This window comes from Pongo pygmaeus, chromosome 1, assembly GCF_028885625.2.
Source record: "Pongo pygmaeus isolate AG05252 chromosome 1, NHGRI_mPonPyg2-v2.0_pri, whole genome shotgun sequence".
Lineage (NCBI taxonomy): Eukaryota > Metazoa > Chordata > Mammalia > Primates > Hominidae > Pongo > Pongo pygmaeus.
This window is the reverse complement of record NC_072373.2, coordinates 8,478,307-8,497,444: the sequence shown is the minus strand read 5'-3', so window position 1 is coordinate 8,497,444 and position 19,138 is coordinate 8,478,307. Positions and strand designations below refer to the sequence as shown.

The window sequence follows — 19,138 nt, the reverse complement described above, 5'->3', positions numbered from 1 at the left end:
TTGCATTTATATGAAATCATTCTATTGCTCCCAAAGCAAAATGATTTCTCCCCCAATCTGGCACATATCCTGCAGCTGTACCTTGGACCTTTGTGTAATCTATCTTGCAACACTTCATGTACTGTTGGTTTAGGATCAGCCTAATGGTGGAGGCTCAAAAGGGAGCATGGTGTAGTAGAAAGAAGGGTAGACTGGGAATGAGGAAACCTGGGTTCGAGTGCTAATTCGACAAGCTAGTTTGCAGTCTTAAAACACACAACTTTTTGGGCTATCACTTCCTTATGTGTAAAACTAGGAGATTACGTGTTTTCCTTTTATCTTGGAAACTCTTGAGTTGGAAGGCATCAAACATCCAACATGTATCATGGAGTGGAGTAAGCAGAAAAAAAATCGTGAAAAGTGGCACAATGTAATTTTCCCAGACCTTTACAGGAGCACTCAGACCATCTTCCTTTGAAATAACAGTTCACTAATCCAACACTCAAGGTACCTATGTGTCCATGTCTTTACCAGTTCTATCCAGTTTTTACCTTGTGTTTTTATTGTTTTCTTTTCTTTTTTCTTTTTTGAGATGGAGTTTTGCTCTTGTCACCTAGGCTGGAGTGCAATGGCACGATCTCGGCTCACTACAACCTCCACCTCCCAGGTTCAAGCAATTCTCCTACCTCAGCCTCCTGAGTAGCTGGGATTACAGGCGCCCACCACCACACACGGCTAAGATTTGTATTTTTAGTGGAGATGGGGCTTCACCATGTTGGCCAGTCTGGTCTCGAACTCCGGACCTCAGGAGATCCACCTGCCTCGGCCTCCCAAAGTGCTGGGATTACAGGCGTGAGCCACCGTGCCTGGCCGTGTTTTTATTATTGACATGCGTGTCTTGCCTTCCCCATGAACTATTAGCTCCTTGAAAAAGTGGTCCATCTTTTGATCTCCTGCTATTTCTAGCTCTGGTTCCATAAATAATTGTTGAATGAATCAATGGTTTTGTTTAGAGTGCTTGATTAGCTCTTCCTCCAAATAATTATTATTTCCATTTCAAAGATAAAATTCAGGCCCAAATACTTCAATTTGTTTATCTCAGTTCACAAAATTAGATTTGAAGCCTCAATTCCAAAGTAGTAATAGTAATAAACTGTTCTTCCAGCAACCTTCACAGAAACATTCTGAAGACCTTTGCTTCTCAGCCCCAGTTCACTAATATTGAAAGCCTGCAAAATAATAATAGTAACAATAACAATAATAATTGAGTTTTTATGCCTGTGTGAAAAGCATTATCCCACGTAATTCTTAAGACAGCACTATACAACTTCAGATGAGGATTTACTGATACAAAGTGATAGTTCCTCACAGATAGGAACAAAGCCAGGTTTATTTGACTTCAAAATTCATGCTCCAAACCAATGGTACACATCCCTCTGTTTGACTACCTACCCAACACAACCTACATAGAGTCTTATGCCTGTGTCTCCAGTTTGAAGCCTAAGATAATGTGAGGAGATAGAGCCAAAGTTATTAAGGGAAAAAGCTTCTTAAGCCCTCAATCTGAATGCTTATTTAGCCTCTATGAAGAGGCTGTGTAAAGTTAGGAAATTTACTGGACCTCAGTGAGCTTCAGTTCTTTGTTGGTAAAATGTGGACAACAGCATTTACCTCAAAAAGATGTTACAAAAGCTTATTAAGATATTGTGTGTTAGGCAGGGCACGGTGGCTCACACCTGTAATCCCAGCACTTTGAGAGACCGAGGCGGGCATATCACCTGAGGTCAGGAGTTCGAGACCAGCCTGGCCAACATGGCGAAACCCCGTCTCAGCTAAAAATACGAAAATTAGCCAGGCATGGTGGCACATGCCTGTAATCCCAACTACTCTGGAGGCTGAGGCAGGAGAATCGCTTGAACCCAGGAGGCGGAGGTTGCAGCAAGCCAAGGCCGAGATTGCACCATTGCACTCCAGCTAGGGAGACAGAGCAAGAATCCATCTCCAAAAAAAAAAAAAATGGATATTGTGTGTTAAAATACCTGGAACATATAGTAAATGCTCAATAAATCCTCCATTGCCCCCTCCCTACTCTTCCTTTCAGCAAAAGAAACAATACCTTCCAAAACTAGTTCCATAACCTCGTGGATATGAAGGATACACTTGTAGGAATATCTTGGCATCCTTTAATACAGAGAAGTTCTCAGCTTAGGTACCAAATAAAACACTTTACCTCCCTAGAAATTTTCAGAGCTTGCCCAGGCCCCTAAAAGCTATTTTCTGTCAACACTTCCACTAAGTTGAACAGGAAGAGAGGTTGCTTGTCTTACCATTAACAGAATTCTTTTCTGAGGTTTTTATTTGGGTACTTAGTGGGCCAGAATTTAACATTGTGACCCCATCCCATGATACTTAAGCTGAGTAAAGTCAGAAGTAGTCAGAAGTATTCTTTCTTATATGTTTTTTCCTTAATTTATTTTTTTTAATGGGGCCATTGGTTCTCTAACAATAATGACCTCTACAGGGACATTTATTCATTTATTCACTAAACACTAAGTATTGTGATTCCCTGTAACATACAAGATAAAAATAATTATGATTCCTTAAAGAGCTCACATCGCAGCAGAAGAGAAAAGAGCATGAAAAGAGAATTCCGGCCTGTAATCCCAGCACTTTGGGAGGCTGAGGCAGGAGGATCACGAGGTCAAGAGATCAAGACCATCCTGGCCAACATGGTGAAACCACGTCTCTAATAAAAATAAAAAATTAGCTGGGCGTGGTGGCAGAGCCTGTAATCCCAGGTACTTGAGAGGCTTAGGCAGGAGAATCGCTTGAACCCAGGAGGTGGAGGTTGCAGTGATCCGAGATCGTGCCACTGCACTCCAGCCTGGTGACAGAACGAGACTGATCTCAAAAAAACCTCAGCACTTTGGGAGACCGAGGCGGGTGGATCACAAGGTCAGGAGATCCAGACCATCTTGGCTAACATGGTGAAACCCTGTCTCTACTAAAAATACAAAATACTAGCAGGGAGTGGTGGCTGGCGCCTGTAGTCCCAGCTACTCCGGAGGCTGAGGCAGGAGAATGGCATGAACCCGGGAGGCAGAGCTTGCAGTGAGCCAAGATAGCGCCATTGCATTCCAGCCTGGGTGACAGAGCTGTGACAGAGCGAGACTCCTCTCAAAAAAAACAAAAGAGAGAGAATTCCAATGCGGTGAATGCGTGAATGCGGTGGGGAGCTATCAATGGGAACACAGACAGATAGGCTGTGACTCCAGGGCACCAGCCACACCTGATCATCAACTGTGGCCTTGAGCCATTCAATTCACTCATCCAACAAGTAATTACTGTTGCTTGAAACCATCCAGTTTCAAATACAAAGAGAGTGGCATGAGGTATGCCCTCAGGGACTCTTCCCTCTTTATAGAAGCCATTTGGCTCAAACTAGAGCAAATTCAGTAGAGGGAAGAGATACACATCTCCTCTTCTCTTTCTCTTGCGCCTAAAGAGCCTCAATGTTGGGTTTTACATCAAGGCCCAACTCTATATCTCATGCATGGCTCCTCTCTCATCCGTCTCCCCATTCATCTCCCATCCATCTCCCCATTCATCTCCCATCCATCACCCATCCATCTCCCATCCATCTCCCATCCATCTCCCCATTCATCTCCCAACCATCTCTCTGTTCATCTCTCATCCATCTCCCATCCATCTCCCCCTCCAGCACAAACCTCATTGGCTCACATGGCAACCCATCCCATTGAAAACAGCTGAAGGTGTTAGAAAGGTTGACATCAAATTTACTGCCCTACTGTGTGGGATTTTTTTACCTGTTCTTCCCCATGGACTGCCTTAAAGTTTGATGAACCTTAATGATTCCTTCTCAGAATAATGTTTTTAAATTCAAAAAGTATATAATATTACAAGGCAAACTATATATACATATATATACATACACACACATATGTTATTGTGTTATTATATATGTATTATATATATGCTATTGTGTTATATATGCTATTGTGTTAGTCCATTTGCACTGCTATCAAGGAGTGCCTGAGGAGGCTGGGTAATTTATAAGGAAAAGAGGTTTATTTGACTCACAGCTCTGCAGGTGTACAAGAAACATGGTGCTGGCATCTTCTGCTCGTCTTCTAATGAGGGCCTTAGGAGGCATCCGCTCATGGCGAGAGGTTAAGGGGAGGCAGGGGTGTCACACAGTAAGAGAGGGAGCAGGAGAGAGAGAAGGGTGGTGCCAGGCTCTTTTTAAAGAACGAGCTTTCAAGTGAATGAATGAATTGAGGGAGAACCCACTCATTACCATGGGGAGGGCACCAAGCCATTAATGAGGGATCTACGCCCAGGATCAAAACACCTCCCACCAGGCCCCACCTCCAGTATTGGGGGTCACATTTCAACATGTGATGTGGAGGGGACAAATATCCCAATTATATCAGCTTTATACGTGTGTGTGTGTATAAAATGTATGATATACAATTGTCTGGTCTTCTTTATAAGGCACTAAATAATGAGATCTAAAAGCAGGTATGATAACTTCCATAATTTTCAAGTAGTTTTAAGTACTAGGTAAGTGTAAGTGATATTTTGAGACACTGGTATCAACTGTAACATGATATGAAAGTAATTCTGATTTCTATTGGTGACAAAGCCATGATTCCATTGATATTACTGTGGTTTGTTACATTCATAACTAAAGAGAATGTGATATTTCAGTTACACGTAAGTGGAAATCAAGAAGCAATTTTTTTTCCATCAAATTTCACAGATTCCCCTCAATTCTTATAGAACACCAAAGTAGGCTGGGCATGGTGGCTGCCACCTGTAATCCCAGTACTTTGTGATGCCAAGGCAGGAGGCTCGCTTGAGCCCCCGAGTTCGGAACCAGCTTGGCAAACATGGTGAGACCCATCTCTATGTAAAAAGTAAAAGTAGATGTTCCTCTTCAAAGACTTTCCTCCCCATCTAATTAGGAATAAATAGTAACTTCTCTTAGAAGCAAAATTTATTCAAAGACCTGTGCTCCTAAATATTTGCTCTGGCGTGCTTATACTGGTCCAAGCAAGCATTAGGTCATAGCCTGTTCCTCCTCCTTATTTAAAAGTGTTTTTACCTTTCTCAGCATTCCACAAGCTACTTCCTCCTTCCTTTGTTCTCCTCTACCTTTACCTCTTTTAAAAAGTTCTAAGTTGCTAGCCAATCAGGACAAACACAGAATGTGGGTCCCGTTCCAGCCAATGGAAACCGGACACAGCAGTAGGGTGGATGCGTCGGGTTGTAAATGACCCTCTCTCCTTTGTTCAGTGTACTCTTATGGCAAAACTGCTGGCGAGTGTACCCTTTCTGCAGGAAGTAAAAATGGCCTTGCTAAATAAATTAAATTTATGTTCAAGTGCTATTTCTTTATGGCACCGAGGAACAAGCGTTCCAAACATCTACAAAAAAATTGAAAAATTAGCCAGGCATGGTGGCATATGCCTCTAGTCTCAGCTACTTTCGAGGCTGAGGTGGGGGGATCACTTGAGCTTGGGAGGTTGAGGCTGCAGTGAGTCGAGATCATGCCACTGCACCACTGCACTCCAGCCTGGGCAGCAGAATGAGACCTTGTCTCAAAAAACAAACAAACAAACAAACAAATAAAAAATCACCAAGGTAAAAAGTATCCTTGTAGAGATTTTTTAAAAATCTAACCTCTGAAAACCACATAGAACAAATTAGTCCTCTTAAAAACTCTCCTGCATCTCCTAAAGTAAATCTTCTAATCCAAAAATGACAGTGTTTCCAGAATTTTCATTAATCTTATCATTTTCTTCTGCTTGAGCAAGAATTTGTTAATTTCCAAGTGGAAGCAATGAGCCCAGAAAGTCAGTGTGCATTCCAGGTTATTATGAACAGCCCATCCCAGGGGAATGACAGATAAATTTACAGGAACACCTTGGCATTCTCTAATAATAAATAAATAAATTTTCTTTCACTTGGAAAAACAAAACCTGTCAAAATGGTTGATTTAGTATTTTAATGTCTAAGTAGTAAATTTTTAAAAAATTAATTGATTTTTCATGACATTTTTATTTTCTCACAGAAATGATCATTTTTAACAGTTAGGAGTCTGTAGCATAAGGGATAAATAACACAAGACAAAAAGAAAAAAAACAAAAAGTTCCCAGGACAAAAGACTGGGTTTGTCATTTGTTTAGCCTATGATAGATGTGTGTGTTAAGAATTTTTTGAAGACTGTGTCTTTCAGCAGATAAGCAGCAGTCTCTGATCCTAGCTCTAAATTAGCTGCAGCTGGATCTCAATAGATTCAGATCAGAAATAGTTCCTTAAGCATCAATTTTGTGCTGAGAAATAAAAAGAAGAAGAAGAAATAGCCTCTGCCCTCAGGGGAGCTTGAAAGTTAGTGAAAGATGTAAACATGTTACAAAAATAATTATACAAGGACGACTAAAACCATATCAAACTCCAGTGGAAAAAATGTCTGAAATGATGTAAAGAAAAAATTTGAGCTATTACAACGAAAAGACTTGTGTTGTCAAATGACTTTGTTAGTAAGGCCAAAACAATGCCATAGATTTTCAGAGGATCCTGGTTATAATACCCAACAAACACCACTGTAATTATTAGGTTATTCTTGCTCTTTCGTACTAGTATCGAGCTCTTTAAGGTACCTTAACTGTCTTCTTCACTATTATGCCCTATAATCTTGAACACTGCTTTTTGCACATAGTATCTTTTCAGTACCTATAAGTGAATGAAGGCACAACATACTAGAGGAAGTGTGGAAGAGTTAAGATTGAAACAGTTCTTTTTTTTTTTTTTTTTTTTGAGATAGAGTTTCACTCTTGTTACCCAGGCTGGAGTGCAGTGGCGTGATCTCAGCTCACTGCAACCTCCACCTCCCGGGTTCAAGCGATCCTCCTGCCACAGCCTCCCAAGTAGCTGGGATTACAGGCGTGCCCCACCATGCCCGGCTAATTTTGTACTTTTAGTAGAGATGGGATTTCACCATGTTGGCCAGGCTGGTCTCGAACTCCTGACCTCAAGAGATCCACCCACCTCGGCCTCCTGAAGTGCTGGGATTACAGGCGTGAGCCACTGAGCCCGGCCAGATTGAAATGGTTCTACAGCATGCTTGACTGTGTCGCTTTTTGAAAGCTCTAAGTCTTACTAATGTCATCTGTAAATGAGGATAATAACACTACTAGCTAAGATTTTTGTAAAGATTAGATGATACCTATAAAATGTTTAGCAAATAGTCATTCTTTAACTAACAACTGTCAGCCATTTCTCAGAGGGAAACATGTAGAATTGGTGTTTACAGCTGGAATGGAGCCCAATGAGCCACTTCTGCCTTCTAATTGTAAAGAGTGAACTCAAGAGAGAGTGTAGACTTTCCCCAAGGATGTGAAAAATGGAAACAGGTGCAAACCCAGGTTTCCTGAGTTTCTTAGGTTACATTTTTTTTTCATAATTACCAGATAACTCTCTTCTAGGTCAAAAAAAGTCTTAATACTATTTGACCCTCTGAAAGAAAGTGATGCTTTTTGCCTGTTTCCTTCAAAGTTTACATTCTCTGAGTTCATAGAAATGACATCGTAAGTGTGTTTTCCATACCATTGGTCAAGTTGAAGTCTTAAATACGGATGTTTGAAGACATATATTTCTGCATTGCTCCAAGTTTTCATAAGGAACCATGAAAGGTGGTCTCTGCAGGCCAGGGGATGGTGCCCCCAGACACTGAGCACGCTCTTAGCAGAGAAGTTAAAGTTTACACGAATCTATGTTGCTCTCAAGTAGTGGGCCTGAGGGTGCATATTTTTCATGTGTTTTTCGTCTATTAGATGGACGATAAACAGCTGATCAAATCCACTCCTGTGGATCTGAAACTAAATCAATCAATATTCCATCATGATTGAAATCATATATGTAAATTCAATCATTTAGTGATGGGCTAGTGCTATTGAAGATGTTTGCTGTTATTGTTTTTGCATATGTGAATAACTGGCAGGAATTAAATGCAAGAATGTGTGAAATAAACACAAGAATGTATGTGAAATACAGGAATTCAACACAAGAATGTATGTGAAAATATAATGTAAAGGACTATACTAGTAAAAGCAACCTTACTGTTGATGATTAATTATTATCTTATAATTATACAAAGGGACTCAATAGGTATCTGTTGAATGCACGCCTGTAGGACTGACTGACTGAAGGAATATGTTCTCAGCTCTCAGATGTTATGGTTTTAAGAAATTCTCAGTAAAACTTGCAGAAGATAAACTCCTGAGACTGTGGTGAAGACTGAATTAAATAATCTGTGAGATGTGTCTACTCTAATCTGGCACATGGTATGCATTCAGCAAATGTTAGAACAATCTTAATTTTTAAAAATTATTAATAAGGGAAAATTAAAGATCGTTTGAAATGCTGATGAGATTTAAATTACTAGCAAAGGCAGGGAAATCTCATTACAGAGCTGCTGGATTTTTATTAACTCTAAGTACAATGTCACACATCCATCAACTTTCCCAAAACATAGCTACTATAATTAGAAAATATAATGCATTATCCAGGGTTCGTGTTATAATTGCATAAAAGCAGAGAGAAGCAGCTAGTTTTCCATAGGTGATAAGATTAGCTTCCTCTCAGCCTTTAGAGTCACAGCTGTAGAGCCAGGTTGAATAATATTTTTAATGCACACAATGTTTGTACTAGACAAAGTCAACTTAGCATTTCATAGGAGCTGGTCAAGTGTTCCCCTGCTCAGCGTTCTCCTTTTTTCCCCCCTCATTGTTTAAATAAATTATAGAGAGAAGAATTTTAGCTTGGAATGGCTACTCATCCATAACATGAAAGTTGTGTTTGGGAATATTTGTGTTCTTGGCCTCATGTCCTTCAGAAACTGTCCTTTAAGAGGACTTTTCTACAAGTCATATATTTCTTTTGTTTCCAAATCTCTTGCATTCACAATGCAGACACAGTTTCTAAGTGAAACATACCCTTTTATTATGCCTTTTAATGAGGGTTGTGGTATCTGCCAGAATCTCACTCAACCTATTGTATTTCTCAAGCAGGTAAGCACCTTCAAAGAGATTTCTCCTTCAGTTATTAGATTTTTTTTTTTTAATTGGAAAGTAATCTGCAAAAGAGAGATGGAGCCTGGGGTTTTTCTGACTATCTTAAAATAATTGGTACGTGCTACATTAAAATCTGCAAAATAGCAGCAGAGACTCTTGGTCTTAGACTTTGGGTGATAAATTTTACAATTCCTCCTCACCCCAGCCTCTAGGACTTATTTTTCCCCTCATTTGTCAATACCCTACTATTATGGCATTGTGTTTGATTCCATGGAGACCCTGGATGAACGTCTCACACTCATCCGTGCTTTCCTTGCATCAGAGCACTACGTAGTTCTAGACAGCACATGGAAGTGCAGCAGAGGCTCATCTGGCTGACAATGGAGGAGACAAACAGTGACCTCCCTGCTCCTCCCAGATGCCAGGGAATCTTGACTTTGTCTTTGAAAAAACCTTTGCTTTGATTCAAGGCCACCACACCTCCCAGAATATGGTGGCACCAGAAAGAAGCGCAGATCTGAGATTTCAAGGCCTCATATATGCACACAAGCTGCTGAGCCCTCGATGGGCAGCCTCCTGAGCCTCCTGGAATCCTCCACACCCAAGCAGCAGAATCACTCTTTCTCGACACAGATGTCTTTACATCCTTGCCCCAGTGCGTCCATCCCCAGCCCAACATTCCTTTTGCCTTCTCCTCTCTCAGGAGCAACCACAGCTTTTTCCTCCAGAATGCTTTTACTCTGGCCTTCTCAGATGTTGTTTAAAAAGCCCCTCTCCGAGCTTCCTCCTAAGTCCCTCATATTTAGTAGTGAGTTGTGCAGCAGCTGAACCAAAGACAGCAAAGAGACAAGGATGCTCCTGAAGCTAACATCTCCAACCTAGCGAAATTGTGATGAACCATTCAGAAGTCATTTCTGCCAGTCACAGGACACCCACTTTAAGAGTGACTATTTCTCTCTTCTATGTGCAATTATAATTTGTCCCTAGAAGATGACTCATCTCTGATGGTAGCAACTGCACAAGGATACAGCCGATCAGCCATGAATTTTAAAAAGTTTTAACTGGCTGGGCATGGTGGCTCACACCTGTAATAATCCCAGCACTTTGGGAGGCCAAGGCAGGTAGATTTGAGACCAAGAGTTCGAGACCAGCCTGTGCAATGTGATGAAACCCTGCATCCACAAAAAAATACAAAAATTAGCCGGGCGTGGTGGCATGAGCATGTGGTCGCAGCTACTGGAGAAGTTGAGGTGGGAGGATTCCTTGAGCCCAGGAGGTCAAGGCTGCAGTGAGCTGAGATAGTGCCACTGCACTCCAGCCTGGAAGACAGTGTGAGACCCTGTCTCAAAAAAAAAAAAAAAAAGTTAGGCTAGGTTTACGATGGACTAGTTTTAATCGTTTTTGAGCTTCTAAAAGGTGGATACACAATTCTTATTTCTTAGCCTATGTCTTTTATTTATTTATTTATTTATTTATTTATTTATTTTACTTATTTATTTATTTATTTTTTTGAGATGGAGTCTCGCTTTGTCTCCCAGGCTGGAGCGCAATGGCATGATCTTGGCTCACTACAACCTCCGCCTCCTGGGTTCAAGAGATTCTCCTGCCTCAGCCTCCCAAGTAGCTGGGATTACAGGCACCTGCCCTTAAGCCCGGCTGATTTTTGTATTTTTGTAGAGATGGGGTTTCACCATGTCGGCCAGGCTGGTCTTGAACTCCTGACCTCAGGTGATCCACCCACCTTGGCCTCCCAAAGTGCTGGGATTCCAGGCATGAGCCACCACGCCCAGCCAGCATATGTCTTTTAGATTCTGGGTACAACCAAGAGAAGCTATTCCAGCTCTTTTGTTTTGAAACCAAATTTGCTAGGATTCTGATTGTCAGTGGACAAAATGGATCCTTGTGGCCCTGAACTTGTATTTGAGATATGCTTAAAGACTGGGTCTACTGAGAAAGCAGCTCATAAGCATTTCCCCTGGAGAACCAACTTGAGAAACTCCATTCTTTCTTGTCCTCTTTTCCCTGCATTCTCTTTCCCTTTCTCTCACCCATCTGCTAACAGAGTCAAGCTCAAGACTGCTTGAATAGGATCAAAGGGTAAAGCTAACTAAAAGAAAGGGAAATTGAGTTCACTGTGAAATATGCTGCTGCTTTTCTGATTTTGCCAGGTAGCACCAATTCTGGAGGCCAAAACAGAAACAAACCCTTCTGGATGGTGTGCCTTTACTAAGACTCTAGAGTTGGCTCTCCAAAGGGAAGAGGGCACTTGAAGTTGGAGGGACATTTTTTAGCCATTTGGAGACTGGAGTCTTCCTCATGGTCAGGGGGAGGTATCAAATCACTTTTTCAGAGTTTGCATGCTGCCCTCTCCTGGCCTGTATGGACAGGAGTGTTACAGTACATCAAATGCGATTATTTTCATCCCACACCTGTGTGGGATATACCTAAGAACACAAGAGAGTTTATTTAAAACATTCAGGATGTCTCATCAAAAATGTATACTTGAAGCTAATCAAAAATGTATATCTGAAGCTAATTAGAGGAAATACATTCATTTTCATTTTCCTTTGGCTCCAGGATTTATACTGAAGCATGTCAATCTTTATATCATCTCACTTTATACCCTTGTGGCTTCCACCTGCTCACTTTCCATGCCTTTAACATCCATGTGGCTCTGGGACTCTGTTCTACAAATCAGTGCCCCAACACCGTCTGGGTCCCATCAATGTGCTGGCCACTTAAAGACATCTTTCCAGCTAGAAGTGGTGGTGATGGGAAATCTGCTGAAGTCATTGGTCAGTGTTGAGTCTGAGGACCACATTTTAGCCTGACATGTGATCAAAATTAATTCTAGACATTATTAGGCCTGTTATACCTAATATTATTAGAAACAAAAGAACTATCAAGAAGCAGCTAATCCAAGAAGAAGATGGCACCATAGGTCTAATTTTTAATTGAACACCTTGTCCTTCAAAACAATGTCTTGTGTGACCCATTTAAGCCCAATGCTGGGCACGTTTTCCCTGGTTGAAATAATTCTTTTTTGTCCGTAGATATTTGAAGGACCCTGATACTGAGAACATGCCTGCAACCTGGCACATGGCACAGGGGCAATTGCTGTAGCAACACTGAAGTACAAAAGTGGCTGAACTAATCTGTTGCGTGCCTGTGCCTCTGCAGTGTCTCGGTGTCTGCCCTTGACCCAGACAGGCCAATCCTCTCCATATCAATAAGAACTGAGAGTCTAATACCATTCCTTTGCATTAGAAAAAGAGGTGTTTACTTTAAAGAGATTTAAAGGCATGTACCTTGTTTAAACTTTACCAAACTTATAACTCGAGGGTATGTAAAGCTCTGGCTGGCTCTACTAAGATTCATAGAGAATGAACTGTTGATTACCTGTCTCAGTGAAGAATGATAGCACAAAACAATGAATAATCACAGCATTGTTTATATTTATCTTTGAAAAGCCATCAGTGTCTCCTAGTCTATACAAAGTGAATATAATCCGTCTCACACTCACAAAGTTGCTACCAACACACCCAACATTGCTTTAGAGTTAGAAAGATAAGACAGAACTAGGTCCCAACTTATTGCAGCTATTTTATTTATAAAAGATTGACAAATGCTCACAATCATACAAAACAACTCTTTACCAATAGAATGTAGTTGGGTCGATTAACTTATATTTATTTGCACAGATCAGTTCTTCACAGTTTCTTTCTGACGTAGAAGGAAAAAAAATTTATCTATAAAATCAAAATGCCTTCTCCTAAATATAATATTCACTTGCCATGTCTATACTTTGACACGATTTCAAAAAACACCCTGTTAAATCATTCAGATCAGTCAATGGGCAAAAACTATGACGTTTTCCTGACTCCATGGTAGAGCTAAGCGTGCATTTCCTTTAATGACAGAAAGAACATGTTCATCTGATAAGAAACAAAAAACAAACAAACAAAAAAAGGTCGATATAAATTCCCCACTGTGATATACAACACAAATACCTTTCTTATAACTTTCTTATCTTCCTTGGTCAGGCACATGTCTTGGGACAAGGGCTACCTTGAAAACTAAGCACGGCTGAATGGTGAGTCGATTGTGAATTATCAGTGAATGGTTTGGATATGATCGACTAAGACTCCACTGGGAAGAGTGCTGTTTAGACTAAAGGTAAGGTATTTGATTGCCCCTGCACCTGCTGCAGAGCCATTCTCTGGCTGTACTGGAGTCCCAATCTGTTCCACTGCAGAAAAAGCGCTTTTCATAGGGATTCAGAGGCACATGAATACCAGCCAGCCCTTGCAGACTGCAAAGCAAGACCAATTTTTTAACTGAGACTTCATGCAGTCCCCTCTGGCTTTTCCCAGGAAAGACTGAACTCATTAAGCAATGCTAATTTAATCACAAGTCATCAATGGGTGGGGAGTTATATAACTATCTTTAAAATTTCAAATCAAATATGATAAAATCTCAGGAAATAGATTTTTTTTTTTTTAACAAAACCCACACCTCAAAATAAAACAGAAAAAGAAATAGAAGTTTATGAGTTTTAGGATCAAATAAAATAAAATGAAACATCAATATTTTCTTACAACTATCACATCTACTAGATAGTTCCAATTCATGACTTTTTAATGTAGTAATATGTGAGATCCTGGAACTGAACGTGCCTGGCGTGCAGAATACAAATGCATTTTTAAACTCGTAAGACAATGTAGAAATAAGTCAGGTACACAGGAAGGATCACTGACAATCACATTAAAAAATAACTACCTCCCTTCTCTCTTCTCCTTCAACCACAGCATAGTGACAATAGTGATATTTCACTCATGAGGCGAGTGCACCTTGGCCATATGCTTTAAGAAATCAAAACTCTGCCGAAGTCGGCTGTGGTTCCTATTCCTGTAGGAAGGATATTAACCTGATAGGTAGGTGGGAGAGGTTCATAGCCCGCTTTCTAACAATTGGATGGTGTTTGCCTCGCTATAGTCATAATTAGAATGGCGGTCACCAAGAGGTATTTATTGGTGGTATGACAACATATTGGTATTGATGTTATTTAAAAGAGAAAGAAAGAGCGATCACGGTCAAGTTTGAAGGTCCTTATTTTACACCCACGCATAATTCAATAGGTGAATAAACCTTGTGGCCCCCAAACACACGCCAACAGCTTGAATTACCCGGGGTGAAACCGGCGAGACATTCACTCAGGGCTTTCTGTCCTGACCAGCCACGGAACAAACAATGTCAATTCATTCTAAGTGCCTAGTGAAGGTAGAAATCAGAAACCGTGTCTGTGTCACATTAGTCGTGACAAGCTGCGTACCTGCAATGACGTGATGGAAGCCTCCTCCTCGGGTCCCTTCTCTCTCTCTCTCCCTCTCCCTCTGCCTTCTCTGAGTTGTCTAGTGCACAGCGGGGTCTAAGTTTGGTCTCCCGCCGCCGCTTTCAGTTCGACCGCAGCCGGACTGCAGCAGACGCCCATAAGAGAAGCGCGCCGGCTGAGGGTGCAGGAGAGGCGAGAGCGCGCCCCGCGCCGCGCGGTCCCAGGCTGGCTGCTCCTGCAGATGTGAAAGGAGCCCGGAGACTTAGCTCTGAATCCTCTCGGCGCTGCATGGGGATATTATCACAGTCTGGGATTTCTATTGGCTCTGAACACCAAACAAATCACACCAGCCACCCCCCTTCTCTGTTTCACTCAGCGCTTGTTTCTCATCTAACCCACAAACATTGCAGCCACACCACACACTTCAGTCGCTTGCAATGTTTCTCTTTTCCTCCTTCCAGTCAGTGGATTTACAACCCTGTGGTCAGCTCTAACATTTTTTTTAGCAGACTTCCAATTCTAACCTTCTTGTTTATGTAGAGAAATTCTCCCTCTATCTCCTAAACCAGAAAAAAAACAACAACAACAACACTCATTCCCTTCAGATCTTCTTCCTTTTGTTGATGGGTTTCCAATGTGAAGAATGTAGAAAGCCCGTGTGTGATATGTCTGACATTCTCATACACGTGCACTTACACACACACACACACACCAGGCTCCTTTTGTTTGCAGTAACTGAGGCCAGTGAAATAAAAAGCAAGCTGAGCCTAATAACCTAAGTGAGAGCTTAACTAATAAAATCTTGAATGAATTCAGTGCAAAACACCCATTGCTTGAATTTGTTTTCTGTTCCAAATAGTACTTTGGTCATTATTATCCTGATTTTTGTTTATCGAATGCAACGGTTTCTAATGCAAATCAGACTCTTCAACATCCAGAGAACATAAAACAATGACGCCAGACCAATTCCTGTGCTCCATGGGCTTGGTGCGTTATATCAGAAGCATATTGTGACGCCTAAGTGCTTGCTCTTTTTATTATTTTTTGAACTTCTCACCACTGATCATCTCAGGACTGAGACTCCCTTAGTGTGATTCACTAGCCAAAGAAGACTATTCAGACTCTGCTGATAGAGGTTCCTGGATGAAAATTTTTTATCTGTATGTGTCAATAGAGATAAACCTTTGGCCCTTTGGCAGGGAAAGAGCCCAAGAAAAATCTGAGATCTTACAAACTTGGCTGGGGAAATTCAGAATAAAATAAAGTTTTGGTGTGTCTTATAAAACAGACCCTCCCTTAGACTTTTCCCCAAAATCAATTTCACTGGTGCTTATGGAAATTTTAATGACAGTTATTCTTGACAAGAAGCCATTGCTTCTGAAATCTCTGAGCTCTGTTTTGATTTTTGACTTGAAATTTTTTTTTGCAGTGTTATCCCTTTTGTATACTATTCGGTATTTGATATTCTAGTTCCAACTCAACTCACAGCACATTGTGTTGCAAATTCACATGAAATAACAATTAGTTCTTGAAATATATTATCACCAAACAGACTACCTGCCTTCTTTCTTACGTGGGCACATTCCAGGAATTGTGAAATGCAGCCTTATTCTCAGAATGGGCCAGCCTGACATCAGCTGAAATTGACAAAGGAAATACAAAATAAAACCACGTTTAGCTGTTGGTTCCTGCTAACCACAGTCTAACCTCAAATGGCATATCCTTATTACTTTAACAACTCCAGTTCATTCCCTTTCTTTAGGTAAGCAGCTAAAAAAAAAAATACTGTCATAAATCTTTGAATATGTAGAGTGTAGTTCTTCTAAAGATCTCAACAGTCTTAGAAAAAAGAAGGAGTTATAGGTATGATATTCCAGATTTTCCAGGTGGAGAAATAGAGTGGAGGAATGATAAAGTGACTTGCTGAAGGCAGACAGCAAATAGAGCTGGGAGAGTGGATGACTGCCCTGTTTGTTCATACAAACTATTTGACTCAAAGGAAAGCAAAGGGTTAACGCAGCTGACTCATTCCTGCCTGCCTTTGCACAGAAGAGCTAACAATTCATGAAATCATCTGTCCAACTTGGTAAATAGTCATTTATGTTATTTCAGAACAGGTCATGATATTTTCAGATAAGTTACCAATAATTTGCCTTAGAATTGCCTTTCTAGAAAAGAGAGAAACAGCGACTGATAAAACCAAGCAGATCATTATATTTTCTGCTTGTTATTTTCAGGGCTCATTATGGCTCTTCATAGCACTGAAAAGACAGTGTAAGTGAAATCATGGATGCCTTAAAGTCACAGATCTATCTTAAACTTCATTTTAGATAATAATCCAAGCCCTCTGTCCTTCAGTTAATGAAGAGCAAAACTGGATGATTTAAAGGACATCTATACCCAATCAGTTGTGTGGTTAAGGGAAAATAAATCATCAGTGTTTATTCTTCTATATTTAGTCTTTTCGTCATTTTGCTACCTTTAAAAGAGTTTTTCAAAAACATTTCTTAAATCCTTTATAAATGACACAGACATTGGTAATAATAAAAACGCTTGCATCTCAGCATGCACAGCAGCGGACAGCTGGGCAGATTCATGACAGAACGGTCATTTTATTTTCCACTTATTCAGCCACATCAGGATCATCCTGCTTAGTTCAGTGTGGCACTTTTTACAGGAGATATTCACCAATTGGCATGTATCCAAAGGAGTTGATAAGACGATGATTCTGAATATTATAATTTATGAGATGCAAGAGAGAATCAGGCGTCTTGGAGTAGGAACTGAGGTGAAAATGATAACATTTTCAAACAGTAAAGGTAAAAGAGGAAATATGTTTATTATTCGTATAATACTTCAAATGTATTGTCATTTTTATAAACATTTTCTTTCTTAATTTTTTTAAACAACTCTATGAGGAATGCAGGATAAATGCTACTAGGCTAATTTTATAGATTAAAAAAGTTTGTATAGTAAAGTCACCCTGATGTAGTCACAGTTACGATGCCAGAGGATGGGAATAAGTTGAAGTGGACCCGAAACCCAGTGCTGTTCTGGAGAGAAAATAAGGGTGGGCAAAAATCAGGATAGCGAAAGACTTCTCAAAATTAAAGCTTTCGGAAATTGAAAGAATTTCCTGGTAAAGTGATGATTTGGAGATTTTTATATAGGTCAATGAAGTGGTCAAGAAAAGGACTCACAGTCATTTGCAGAGATTATGAAGGGATTGTTATAAAGGTCAGACTAAGTAACCTAGGGTTTACTTCAGCTCGAAATCATCTTTGATGCTATTATTGGCTTTTACTATATTACAGAATAATTTAGAATTTTATTGAATAATTTTCATAGTATGCCATTAAATTTTTTAAAAGATTATGATTATGATCTAAGTATATTTCTGAACTATAGATGACCGCAGATGGTGTTTTACCCTTCTTTTGACATATCTGTGTGTTCTATGATGAATATGTGTAATTTGTGATATGAAAAAAAGTAAAAAAAAAAAAGAAAAAGTAGAAGAGCTTATAATTCTTCCTCTACTATACAAAGATACAAGATTTCCATATGACTTGTTTGCTGAAGACTGACATTGCATTCCCAGTGTGATAAGCATAAGATCACATTCTTGATCTTGTCTGTACCTATTCATGTGTTTTCTTTCTAGCCTAGGTTGGACACCATTCTAATGCTAATGCTTTCCCCTTGGTTATCTCTTTATTTATCTTAATAGCTTCCTTTTAACCTATGGATTTATTGATAAATCCATAGGTGCCTGTTTTGTCCTTTTATAGCTATAATTCTTTCTTAGATTATCATAGTTTACTTTTTAAATTGTTAAAGTGCTTTTGATGCACAAAGTTTGTAAATTCTTCAATTTACTGATTATTCAATATTTATTCCTCCACCATATAAGAAACCTTTATTTTCTAGAAAGTCATTAACTTTGTTCATTAATACTGTATGTTTACATCAAAACCTCAAAATGAAATCTGTATTTATGATTCACTGATACATATGAATCTATGCTCTTACGGTTCACAAATTTCAACTGTTCATATGTATTAAATAACATTTATCTCTCTTGTGTCATGGTGATTCTACCCAGAATATATGAGTGATTTATCAGAGTTTTATAGCAAAATATATAGCTCTCACTGTGTCGCAGAATAAACTCCTTGTCCATGAGAGTGCCATCTGTCATGTTTGTGTCACCCCAGTGGAGCAGAGAGCACAACCCACAGATGAGCTGGGGAAATTAATAGGAAAGGGAATGACCATGTATTCAGCTCAATCCCTGTATTTTCCCTTAAGACCCAGGGAGCAGGTGGTTGTGGGTTTTTTTGATTCATTAGCCCATGCTTATTAAATATCAGCAAGGCCTCTGCGCTGTACTCTTACTTCTGAGATATGGATGGGTAGAGGTGAAGAGGGCAAAATGAGAGTGAAGAGAAGGCAGAGCCACCTTTGACCTGCATGTGCTTATGACATCATATAAGCGGTGAATGCAGGAGATGGTTAAACTAAGATTCAGATTGACAAATGTAGCTGAAGGAGCGGCCAGAATGGCTCCATCATGGCACCTGCCACTTCCTTAACTCTTTCCCAGACCCGATAGCCCAGATGAAGAAGGAGACCTAGATAGTAGTATAGATAGCTGTAGAAGTATCACATTCATCTGCCCCTACAGCTACAGACACCAGACTAGGAGAGCACGCTGGACTCAAAGGGA

General features: G+C 40.2%; 1 protein-coding gene across 1 annotated transcript in view; it reads right to left on the bottom strand.

Moving 5' to 3' along the window:
* GREM2 (gremlin 2, DAN family BMP antagonist) overlaps nt 1-14,801 on the bottom strand; it is a 123,243-nt gene extending 108,442 nt beyond the window's left edge. Inside the window, exon 1 of the mRNA XM_054451978.2 lies at nt 14,410-14,801. The gene's annotated coding sequence lies outside the window, so the exon portion shown is untranslated. The remainder of the gene's footprint in view (nt 1-14,409) is intronic.
* Between the last annotated feature and the right edge of the window lie 4,337 nt (nt 14,802-19,138).